A 13,398-nucleotide genomic window follows, 5' to 3' on the forward strand; every position below is an offset into this window, starting at 1 on the left:
GGACAACTGGGGCAGTGACCACTTCCCTATTCTTATCACCACGTCACTCCCCACTACCCAATGGCACTCAGAATCACACTGGTATTATACTTTTCTTTCATCACGGGCCGATTGGACTTTGTTTTCTTCGTGGCTGGAATCTCGGACCGCTGCTACGTTCTGCTCTTCCAATGATGACCTCCTTCACTTATACTCTAGCTTCTATAATAACCTCTTCCAAGCAGCTTGCGCATCTATGCCATTCCGGTTAAAGGGTCCTGTACATAAACAAAGTAAGGCTCCCTGGTGGGATGAACACTGTGCCAGTGCCAATCGGCAGCGCTTAAACGCCTTACGGACGTACAAAACACGGTCTACTTTGGACAACTTTATACTTCTTAAAAAATCCCAAGCATTTGCTAAGTTAACCTGGAAAAAACGTAAACAAGCTCACTGGCAATCTTACTGTGAATCTTTTTCACGTTCTACCTCTCTGAAAACGTTATGGCGACAATTCAATACTTTTAGACATAGTCTCACATCCACGGCCTGGGCATCTCTGCCTCCCCACTTACTCCATGACTTCATGTCACTGGTCGCTCCTCCTACAGTTTCTCCTCCGCCTTTCCTCGAAGACGTTCCTCCGGTTCGCCCCACGTCAAAGGATAAGGACTGTACCTCGCTCCTACAAGACTTTTCTTTTTCAGAACTCTCTCAATGTGTCCAGACTACGCCTGATTCTGCACCCGGACCGGACTTGGTTACTTATAGTATGATCCGTCATCTTCCTGTAAATGCGCAGTCCTTCTTATTGCACATTTTTAACCTCATTCTACGGCTTGGCATTATTCCACCTAGCTGGCGCGAATTCTACATCCTTCCGATACTTAAACCAGGCAAGTCTCCTCTTGAGGCCACCTCCTATAGACCTATCGCTCTCCGTTCGTGCTTGGCTAAATTATTTGAGAAGTTACTCAAAAATAGGTTGGTGTGGTGGTTCGAGTATCATAACCTCCTTCGTCCAGAACAATTTGGCTTTCGTTCTGGTATGGGCACTGAAGATGCAATCTGCTCCCTTTACTCTCAAATTCGTTTAGCCTTTCAACGTAAAGAGATATTCTCTGCCATATTCATGGACATATCTGCGGCTTTTGATAATGTCCAACTTCCCATCCTGTACTCGAAACTATATGCATTAGGACTTCCTAGTCAGATTATCAGGATCCTTTCTGCCTTACTCTCTTCTCGTACTTATACACCGCGGATGGTACGACCTGCACCTTACACCCGCCAGGTGTCCCAGGGATTAGTGCAAGGAAGCTCTCTTAGCCCTCTTCTCTTCCTTCTCTATACTCAAGACCTTATATTTCACATTGGAACTTCGGCTAAATTAACTGCGTACGCCGATGATGTGGTGTTGTGGTATCGTGGTTCTACTATTCTTGACACTAGTACTACTCTTTCAGCTGCACTCACTAAGGCTCAACATTGGTTGGGAACGCATGGGTTCAGTCTGTCCCTATCGAAAACGAAGATAATTCACTTCACACGAAAACGGGTTACGACGCCTGCTCATGCTATTTCATTGGATGGTGTTCCCTTACCTATAGTCACGTGCATCAAATACCTTGGTGTTTTCTTAGATCAACGAATGCTCGGTATCGCTCACATTAATTATGTCATTGATAAATGCTCTCGTCGGTTACACCTCCTTAAGGCTCTAGCGGGGAAAACTTGGGGGGCTGATGTCCGTAGTCTTCGCTCATTTTACATTTCTACTATCCGACCGATCCTTCTCTACGGTAGCCAGGTATTAATGCATGCGTCCACTTCCCAGTTGCAAAGGTTGGAAACACTTCAGAATAATGCTATGCGAATCATCCTCGGTGCGTTTAAATCCACACCTATCATGTATATGTACATTGAACTAGGCCTTATTCCATTATCCTTATCTCGCCGTATGCTATATGCCCGCCATTGGGTTCACCTTCGTATCGTAAGGCTGCCAGGTTTACGACGGGCTATGGACGCCCTATATGACATTCCCACTCCAGTTCTTACTGCTGCTCGATCCATTGATCCCGGACTGTATTGTTATAAATACTGCTACTCGTTTGATGTTCTTACTTATGTCCCCTTGGTTCGTATTGAGGGTCATAAAGACAAACCCCCCGCGGTGCTTCGGCAAATATACTTGGAACTTCTTGCATCCTACCCCTCTGCCTCTCGCATATATACGGACGGCTCTAAACGTCAGGATGGTGTGGGTGCCGCATGGTTTGACTCCTCGCACGGTCGATCTGGACTTTACAGGCTTCCTGATTACACTTCCATCTACTATGCCGAAGCGCTTGCAATACTTATGGCCTTACAATATATTCTGTCGCACGTGGTTCCCATTCCCTTGATTGTTTCAGATTCTGCCAGCGTTCTCACGTCCCTCTGTTCTTCTCATCAGACCTCCGACTTGCTTCTCTTACGTATTAAACGCCTCTGCCTTCAAATTGAACCACATTCGGGCCCTGTTACGTTCCTTTGGGTTCCCAGCCATGTTGGCTTGGGGGGAAATGAAACTGTCGATAAGATGGCCAATTTAGCCATATCCACCGGTCACCTAGTACAACCCGCCTCGTACCAGCCTCTGCTCCCTCTCGTGAAGAGATACTTCAAGGAGATTATGTTCCAGGATTGGGTTGCTTATGCCCACACGCATTCATCGCTCTACCCTTCTCTCCATCCCTCTACGGTTCCAGTTTACAAAACGCTTCCCCCATATGCTTCTCGCCGTCAGGCGGTCATGTCCTTCCGTCTTCGGTCCGAGCATCTTCTGACTCCAGAGCACCTCTGTCGACTGAACATGACACCCCATCCGACCTGCCCTTGTGGGGCTCCTGTCGCAGATGTTCAGCATCTTTTATTGGAATGTCCCCGTTTGAGTGCGAGAACGCACCTCCTACGTACTTTTCAAGAACTGGAATTGCCGTCCCCACTATCATACCCTAATATGGTATACACCTCCACCCACGCTGCATATTTGGCAATCATCGCTTACTTTTTGTCCAATGGCATCATTTTGTAACCCTGGGGTTGCTCTTGTAACTTCCTTGGTGGCTGGCCCTCCCTAACTCCTTGTTCCATGCTCCACGGCCTACTCCACCCTCGGTAGACGGGCCTCTACCAAGAAGATGTAGTTTATTCTCTAGTCTCCTCTTCTGATTAACATGCTCCCGACACTCTGAACTATGGCCGTGGGCTTCATGCTGTAGGCCACTATCCAAAAAAAAAAAAAAAAAAAAAAAAAAAAAATTCAATTTTCTCCTGAATTGAGTTGCACTCCCTGCAAAATCATACCCTATTGTTCAAAACACTCCACTCCCTATTGTCCTTACAATCATAAAATTCCTTCCAATTTCCACCTATCTTCGCTCTATAAAAACCTTTATAAAGTCAACGTTTGTACTTTATAGAAATATTTATATTGATCAATTTTGGTGGTTGCAGAAGTCGAAACAAAAAAATTGTTTGATTTATGATATGCAAATCTTTACAAATTTTAAATAAGCTAAAACGTTATTTTGTCTCTGGAAGTATGCTTATCTTTGGTTTTTTTTAAAAAGGTAATAAATTTGTTGTTTATTACTATATTTGTAAAGAATAGGAGATTCATTTTGATTATATTTTGCCTGCGTTAAAGCATTGATTTTTTTTTTTTGTTTTTAAAGAAAAATTGTAGAATCGCGTGTTACAAACAAGGACAAGTAAAAATATTCTTTTAGAATATTCGTTTTGTTCCATTTTTCGGTCATTGATAATATGCGTCCGTAATTTTAGCAGCAAACTGGAAACTTCGTATGATTTGAATTAATACTTAAAAGAGATATCGAAGAGCTGTTTTAGTAACTGTAAGATTTATTTATCGATATATACCAAGAATTAAGTAAATTTATTGAAAATATTGTGTTTTGATAAGAATTGTTAATTATCGTCGAAGATTTCAACACTAAAATTCACGGAAGAACATGCAACGAAACTTTTATACTAGAACGAAGATCTGCCTAATTATGTTACCTTAATCGACGCAAAGAAGAACGGTTAAAATATCTTGAGGATTTGAGAGAGAGACAATTCAATTATTCAATCGACGACGACTGAACCACGTTAAAATAGGAAAGGCGCTGCAGTTTTGACGACACGAGCTAATAAGAAGACGTCTCGGGAGCCTAGCAGGAGGACAACCCAGCAGCCCGGTCCGCGAGAAGGACCGACTCGACGGCGCAAACTAAGAAGAAGGCGGCTCACGAGCCGAGCAGTAGAACAGCCCAGCAGTCCGGTACGAGAGGAGGACTGAGTCAACGACCTACCAGCTATCCAGAGCAGGAGAGCCAGCTACACGCGGATCGTCGCAGAGTCCTGGTCATCGAGGAAGTCAATACGTCTGTAGAGGCTATAACTGTCACTGAGGTCGGTTGTTTTTCCAGTCCCCGTACAGTCGTCGATTTGGAACGTTTCCCGTTTGTTGAATTTCACGAACATTATTTTTTTTTATAAAACATTGATTTCCGCCTGAAAGACTTACCAGCGGCATAATTTAAATCCAAATCTGAATCTCTTGTTCTATAATTATTAGAATAACTAAACTAATTAATTTAAATTAACTCTCGGGATCCCAAGACTATTGAATAGTAAATATCTGTTTGGAATTCTTTCAGGGCATTAAATTGGATATAAACGTTAGTCTCTGATGTAGTAATGTTTCACCAACACTCAGTGGTCCACGCTCACCGAGTGCTTTCAATCCTGGCTTAATACATAATTTTTACTTAATTTGAACTTACCACAACTTAACTTTCAACAGAAACATATAGAATTATTGAATCGTTTACATGATATAAAACAAATTGTTGATATATTTACACTACACTAACTTTGAATGAGTTTTTTTTTGTTTTGTTTTGAACTGGATAAACTTGTTACATACATACACAAAGAATTCCAAGCATTCTAGAATAAGTTAATAGTCTAGTAGGATAAAAATGTGATCAATGTATGTATAATAATAATTGTACCCTGCAACGGCTCTGCCACACTCACATTAGGTCTAAAATACACCTACTTTCGTTACCGACGCAATTTACTTTTATTTACGACACATAAACTAGTTACATTGATTTACCTTGATAATTTTAGCTGTTTGAACCAAGAACATCTAATTCATTTATTTTTAAACTGACGGAACTCGACGGTTGTGAAAATTTGTTAAAGAAATATAATCAATTTTTTTTAGCTTCACACACCCGTTGGTACGTCACCTTATAAGTTTTTTTCCCTCCTAATTTGTCATGTCCATCATTTTGGCCTTGACCGATACTAGAACACTGTCAGAACAATCTTCTTCCCAATTGTGTATTGTAGCCCTACACCATCTTTGAAAAGCTTAGTGTCCACATCCGCCCTCAAATGGCCATTGTAAATATTCATTAAAATAAATTGACATGTGACATCACCTGAGGTGTTGTATATTTGGGTTAAAAGGTACGATCCTCATATCCTCAAAGTACATGTTTTGTGTAAATGCATAGACTAGTGTACGACATGGTCCTATATGTAATTCAGACGAGCCAACCAATTCAGAGATTCCCACCCTAGAGCAATCTGGAAGGAAATAAAAAAACCTAATATATATACTAGTCTCGTATTATGTACAGCTATTGTTTTATCTCTCCATTTCTGACCTTTGTGGTAGCGACACTTCGGAGGCCGCTCACGAATTCCTCCTTTGGTAATGACCCTTCGGGGACCGCCACCACATACATCCCTCCTGGTAGTAACCCATCCGGGACAGCAATCATGGCCCCTTCATAAACCTTCCCAGTATCCCCTCACCTAAACCAATCCACCTGTGACAAGTCAACTTCTTGGCTTCCCCATCGCAACTCGAATCTCCAGCTCTCCCCAAAATCCCACACCACTTAGAACTTGGTACACATTACCTACACTCCCTCTGTCTTATGTACTTGAGGGCCTCTCTTCCCATTTCCTTCATCAGCTCTGCTGAGCTATTAAAACTTACTCCCTTTTTATCACTATTATTTATTCTCCACCTTTACTTCACCTACCTAACAACCCTCCTTTCCTGCTCCTTCTCAAGCACTGAATTATGTTGGTCCCACACTGCTGCTTCATGCTCCAGCATGAGGCGAACCATTGTTGTATAGGCCTTTTCCTTAAAAAAAAGATTCCTTCCCTAAACGCCCGTCCCAATGTGCTTAGGACCTGTCTGCTCTTCTTAACAACTTTCTCCACTTGCTCCCCAGCTCCATATTTAGTTGCACAACTATCCCTAGGTACTTATAGCTGGAGACCTCACCTATTACAAATCCCCTCCAGTGATCTACCTTCTTAAAATAACATTCGTCTTCCTAGTAAAACTTACCACTAACTTCTTGCCCTCGTTTTTCTTCATGCCAATTTTTCCCACCTCTCTACCAGCCTATTCAAATCCTCCTACAAACCTTCCTCCAAAGAAACCTCATACAAAACACAGTCGTCAGTAAATAATCTCATGTTCCCTATTATTCCCTCCCATAAATCGTTCACCAATATGATGAAGAGCAGTGGGCTGAGCATTTAAATTAATGAGCTCCTCTCTATTCATCAGCTTGTGTGTTAATGTGAACACCGATGGGGTATGCAGTAATGCCCTGCTATCTTCTGCCAATAAGTTGTTTATGATAATGTTATGATGAGGGCGCCAACAAACTCCATTTACGGGCCTGCGAGTTAATATGCAGTTTGACTTGAGACTTTTTTTTTTTTGAGCAGGCATATCTTTGCCTAATGGCCGATGGCCGACATACAGCAGGTGTTGGCTTGACAGAGAACCCCCACCTATTGTACCCACAAGGGAAGCTAAACTAAAGAGGACTACTAATTACTGAATTTCTATTAGGAGGTAACTCAGGTATGATTGTCTTTATTGGTACATGTGCTGCCTGAGGCATGGCCTGTATAGTCCTGGAGCCTTGGCGCATTTGGGCTCATACTAGTGACCATGTGGTCATGACTGACGGTGATGCAGTTATGGTGCTATTGGTTAATTGTGGGCCCTCTGGCCTTACATTTCATAGTTTGCGAGACAGGTGTTGCCCACATGCTGCATTGACATGAAAACAAAGAGAGACGTAACCTGGTTACACAAGGGCGGTAGTTTTAACACGCGATGTGCCTGAACATACATGAACTACATAGCACTTGAGTGAAGGGGCTATCCAGCAATAGCGACACTACAAAATAAAAGAAAAACACCTAAATCTTATACCAGTGGATACACAAAAGAAACCACTTGACACGTTGATAATTAATTACGTAAGCTGCATCCACTATCGTATTAAATTAAGATAATGCTACATGGGCAAAAGTGCATTCCCGGAAAGTCCTGGAGCCATATTAATTGAAAGTAGAGTTTGTTGCACTTATCACCTACAACTGTGACCCATTACAAGCGAAACTTAGAACGTCTTTTAAATGAAGTCCATTATGTTGACACCGCCGTCGGTGCTCCCTCTGAGAGCACAGGCCGTTATGTGTCCTCAGCACCTGATCAGGACAAGTGTAACAAATACGCCCGCGCGTGCCAGCAGATTAGGGTAGGGCAGTGCATCGAACGGCGTGACACTAGTCACAGCCGGTTGTGTTGCGCAAGCGCCCGGCCGGGTGTGGCAATGCGCAATATGAACATAGTGCACATGCAAATTTCATTAGGAGTAATAACTAAAATTTTTTTATGTATTTATTATTCATGAATAATTATTTCATGTTAATTGGTATGCTTTTATGTCACAAAAACTGGCCGTCACCATCTTCCCGCGTTCAGCAACTTTCCGCGGGAAGTCGAGCCCTCCCTGGCCGGCTTGCCAGGGAGAATCGTCAGTCGCCATCTAGCACTCACCCGGGCCAGCAGCCCCGCGCACGTGGAGCCTTCAACCTTCGCGCCAAAACCAGCATGTAGCTTCCATAGGTAAATTCTTGTAATCCGTTTTCATCCGCTCCACGGCCGGCCCTAAATCGACCGTACAATGTGTCGTGCGGTTTTTTATTAAGTGTGTTTGACTCAACTATGAGTCGTGTAGCGTATTACGTAATTTATATCTTTTGAGCAGCATGCCGATGTGCCAGTGCTTCACGCCATAATAGCTCCGTAAGGAGAATTGAACTTTGCCCACACGGGGCGGTGTTGTGCCAAATGTGAACAGTGACTTACTAACGATTCAGTTCCTGGGACGTGCCGCGGTCGCGAGTGAGTTTCCATGCCCTAGTACCATCGCGTCCGCTCCCAGCATTATGTGGCTCCACACCACCACGAGGATGGACCCTCGGTAACTATATTAATATAATCTGAGTAGTGTTCCTGTATCCGATTCTTCTGACCTACGGGATAATTCCAGGTCAGACTCTTTCTCCGATAGTGATGTTAGTATTAGTTTTCAGCCCTCAGCCAATCACGTGCGGATAATCCCAGTGGTTCAACTAAGTGATTTATTTATTAATTAATTGGAGTGTTCCTTTGTTTCACCGTCCCGAGTATCATTAGCCACAACCTCCAGACGCGCCACGCACCTTCATCGCCTCTACTACTGCTCTCAGGGTAGCCTTCAACCCTCGGTGGGGTATTTCTAGGGAATTCCGCAAACCGTGAATCAATACCGCCATTCGAGGGCTGTGTGTGCAGATATGAGAAGGTAGACGATGATATGGCCAGTTACGTGACGGTGTTCTGTATCAAGTGACGTAATGTACCGTGTGACATGTTAATAAATCAAGTTCTATTTACGTGTTATTTTAATCGTTTGGCATCCTGGGTGGCCTAAACAGCCTGGGGAGTCCTTGTCGAAGCGTCCCTGCCTGCAGCCACGAGGCAAAGAACCCCGCCCTTGAGTCAAAATCCTAGTTTTAATAAGTTAAATTCATTAATTTTAAAACAGGCAGCCGGGTCCGCACCTCTCATTCCGGCGGAAATCCATAATTACCTATTAAGCTAAAACCATCGTTGGGTGGGAATAAATAATTAAGTTAAGTAGCTGGTTGGTTCAAGCTACCCGTATGGGGCTAGTAGCATATCCGATGAATAATGATTAAAAAACTTACTCTATTGCTGAAAATATGGTAAGTGACGATAAATGGTTGAATCTCTGCTATGCGAAACGCGACTAAGTGGATGTCGAACTTGCGAGCTCTAAGGCTCCTTTCACACGAGGCGGCTGATCGCGGCGACTGAGCGTGGCGATCAGTCGCCTTTGCTGGCGACTGTGCCATTAGCGCAGGCAACTGGTTGCGGCGATCGCCGAGTAAAATAGATTTCAGTTCGTCATGGCGTCCAGGGACGAAGAGGTTCTGCTGCTCCTCTTGCTTCTCAAGAAGAGAAAGCGCAGATCAAGAAGAAGCATGCATGTGCATCCTATATTAAGGTCGAGAATAGAGTGGGGACTTTTTTACAGTTTATTTGACGAGCTGTTGTCAGATGGAAATAAATTTTTTTAATTACTTTCGTATGTCAAGAAATTCGTTTGACGAATTACTGTACTACATAGAATCCGATGTGCAAGGAATTGATACAGTTATGAGAAAAAGTATTCCTGCTAAAGAAAAACTTGCTCTTACTTTAAGGTAAGTAGTATGTGTAATCAAAGCAATATGTTTAATACATGGCATAAACATATCAGTATATTATTACTCATATTTTTATTTAAGGTGATTAAAAATAATAAAAAATAACTTTTAATGCTTCTGTAATGTGTTTATTATTAATTTTGAAGGGCCTACCAACCACATGAAACATTGTTCTCGTGATAAAGAAATAAGTTTTTAGTTTGTAGCAGTCACTAAATGTTTTGAATAAAGCACACGGCATAATACAATGTATAGCAAGTTACAGTATGCTTAAGGTTGTTTACTTGTGACTACAGTGAATAAAATTACCATAAAGGAAATGTTACAGTTGTGGAAAACAAATAGAAATTTAGACCACGCCACGAAAATGGGAAAGAGAGTAACTATTCAAAGCATATCACATCACTATACTGGCTGCCCACTGATTCTGTTGGTGAACGTAATACACGTGATGTTGTAGATGCAGGAGATGAAACATTGTAAACATAATCCCTCTGCGGTGCACAATTTATCACTGATGAATTACTTGGCAGACCGACTGGAGAACATGATGGACCATGATTGATTTGTGGAACAGATTGAAATGGGATGCCTACAGTACTGGTATTATTATACTGAAATTGTTGTGGCATCTGTCGCACTTGTTGAGCATTTGCAATAGCCAAAATTAAGTCAGATTTAAGTTTGAGCTTTCTTTCATCGGGAACTTTACGCATTTCCGAAACAAGAGATAGTAAAAAAAGCTATCCTCATCTTTTTCATCCGAAGCTGTACTTTCCATACATATATTTTTTTTTTTTTAGTACACTAATAAGCTCATCATTTTCTTTGATCTGTCTCTTCCGTGATGTTTTTTTTGAATATTTACTGGGTTTTCTTCTTGTTGTGTTGAAATATCATCGTCTACTTCTGTTTCAACACTAAGATCTTCGCCAGAGACACAGTCCATACTACTTGTTGTTTTCTTCGTCACAGTTTCTAAAAAACGCAATGTTTCAAAATATACATACTGCTTTCGGCCACTAGCCCCAGAACCACTTTTTTCTGTCTTCTTTTTCAGAAGTTCTCTAGCATAGCATGTCCGGATACTTTTCCACTTCTTCTGTATAGCAGCAGCTGTAACATACCGTTTACAAATTTGTTAGGACACATTCTTATTAGATTGTGTACATTTTAAATTTATTATATTTTGTTACAGGTACTTGGGTGCAGGTTCAACAATGACAGACCTTCACTTCCAATATAGGCTAGGAATCTCTACAATTTCTACCATCGTCCATCAAGTTTGCAAGGCAATCTGGATTCGACTGAAGCCGATATGTTTCCGTGAACTGACAGAAGAACTATGGTTGCAAACAGCAGCACAATTTTACGAAAGGACGAATTTTCCACATTGTATGGCAGCACTGGATGGGAAACACGTTCGCATAATCAAACCTGCTCATAGTGGTTCTTTATATTACAATTACAAAAACTACTTCTCAATACTCCTTCTTGCTTTGTGTGATGCATCGTATAAGTTCTTATTTATAGACGTAGGTGCATACGGAAAATCATCAGACTCCACAGTGTTTAAAGAAAGCGTATTTTTCAAGAAACTTTAGAACCAACAGCTCAACATACCGGTGCCACAAGAATCATATGCAGGATTTGATGGACCTATGCCCTTTGTCTTTGTTGCTGATGAAGGTTTTGGACTTTCTAATAATATTTTACGGCCTTATTCAGGTAAATTTTTAAGTGTAAAATAACGTATATACAACTACAGACTCTCCCGAGCGCGCAGATATATCGAATGCACGTTTGGCATTCTCGTAAACAAGTGGCGTATTTTTCATAGGCCATTAAATGTTGACTTAACCCTAGCAGAAGACATAGTCAGCGTGTGCTGTTTACTACACAACTTTGTAAAAGAAAGGGACGGGATTCGCTTTGAGGATACTTTAACAGTTGAAGGGCTCCTTGATATGGAACCCGCTGGACGACCAACACCAAGATTTGCAAGCAATGTTAGAGACACATTTGCCAAGTACTTCATAAGTGCAGAAGGTTCCGTCCCTTGGCAAATGGAACGTATTTAAGAACCATTTCAGAAAACGTTCGTCCTGAAATATAATTTATTATTGTTGAAAAATATTTGCTGTCGGTAGAGAAATAGTTCCGTATCACAACAACATTGCAAGTCAACAACGCTAGCACAAATTTCTCGAATATTAAAAGAACCATTAAACGCAAAACAAAATTTAAAACTATTGTAAACTATTTTCAAGAGGCTTTTATAAGTGTGGACAAGATATTTTCAAGAACAAAAAAAATATTTTCAGCCACTACTTTATTACGGAAGTACTTTTAGTGTAGTCACTGCCTCATACATTTACAAAGCGTATTATGTATCACTATATCTATAAACCATTACCGTAATGAAACTAATATAAAGTTTTATCTTACCCATTTCATTTTTCTCTGGAGATGGGTTTCATCGAAATCACCGAAGAATTTCGTTATTACTTTGTGCCATGCATTTCCTTTTTCAAGTTTATTTCCGTATTCTTCAAGTGTACTGTTCTGCCGTCGTCCGGGGTCTCGGGCTCGAGTCCCGGTGTGGTTCCTAGCGGGAGTGGCTGTTGCAAATGTAATGAGTCCGGGTGGGCGCCAGACTAGTTCTGGTGCTAGTCGATAGTTGGGTCGTGGGGTCGATTGCCCTGCGTGGCCCACTAGGACCGTCGGCGGTGTTGCGTGGGTTTGAGGAGTTCCCTACTCGGCGGTGGTTGGGAATAGCAGGTTTAAAGAAGCGTACGCTGAAGTGAGGTAATAAATGACGTGCGTCATTTATTCAGTCGGCGGTGACTCTGGTGTAACGTTGTTGGTTACACGCCACGTCGTACAGCAGGTGACGTCACAAGATACAAATTACACAATTACACGCAACTGAGTCTGAGAGTTACTGAATTACCGTAGCACAAGTTTACAAAAGGAATGTTACACGAGGTTGCGTTATACAAGTTTACGAATGTTACGTGGAGAGATGCGTCGCACAAGTTTACAAAAGAAATGTTACACGAGGTTGCGTTGCACAAGTTTACAAGAGAAAATGTTACACGAGGGTGCGTTGCACAAGGTTACAAAGAAATGTTACAAAGTCACTAATTATTCCGTATTATCGTGTCCCTAGGCGTTTCTGAGCCTGGCTGCTCAACGAGGGTTGAGGGTGATTGGAGGCGGCCAATCCCGTAAATCTGCGTATCGAGGCGGTGCTCGCGTCCACGGCAGTGGAGCGCGGACCGCAGCTAAATTCGCTCAAAAGTTCCCTTACGGGGAGTGTCAGTGCCGGAGCGACTGAGTTTAACTAAAGTTCTGTCCTCGGGAGTCGGCCCGTACCGGATAATGCGCCTACCCCGCGGACCAAGTGTGGTGCAGGGCGGGGTTTGATATTTATGCGGCTGGATTAGGTCCTGGACCTAAAAACTGGACCGGGTACACACGGAGAGATTATTAAAAAGGGGTTTGAAGAATGACTATATTTACCAGAAGTGAACTCGGTGTGGACAAAGGATGATGTCTCTCCGTGAGACGTGCGTCCGCCCCGGTCCACGAGTCGCGTTGTACTGGCGTCATGTCATGGCGTCCGGCCGAGGCTCGGTGGCCCTCGCGCCAGGGTTGACCTCATTACGTTAGTTTCTGATCTGATAAGTTAATAAGAGAATTTAATGATGTTAAATTCTTATATTAATTATAAAGGCTGAAACAAGGTCA

Source organism: Bacillus rossius, chromosome 13, assembly GCF_032445375.1.
Source record: "Bacillus rossius redtenbacheri isolate Brsri chromosome 13, Brsri_v3, whole genome shotgun sequence".
Taxonomy (NCBI): Eukaryota; Metazoa; Arthropoda; class Insecta; order Phasmatodea; family Bacillidae; genus Bacillus; species Bacillus rossius.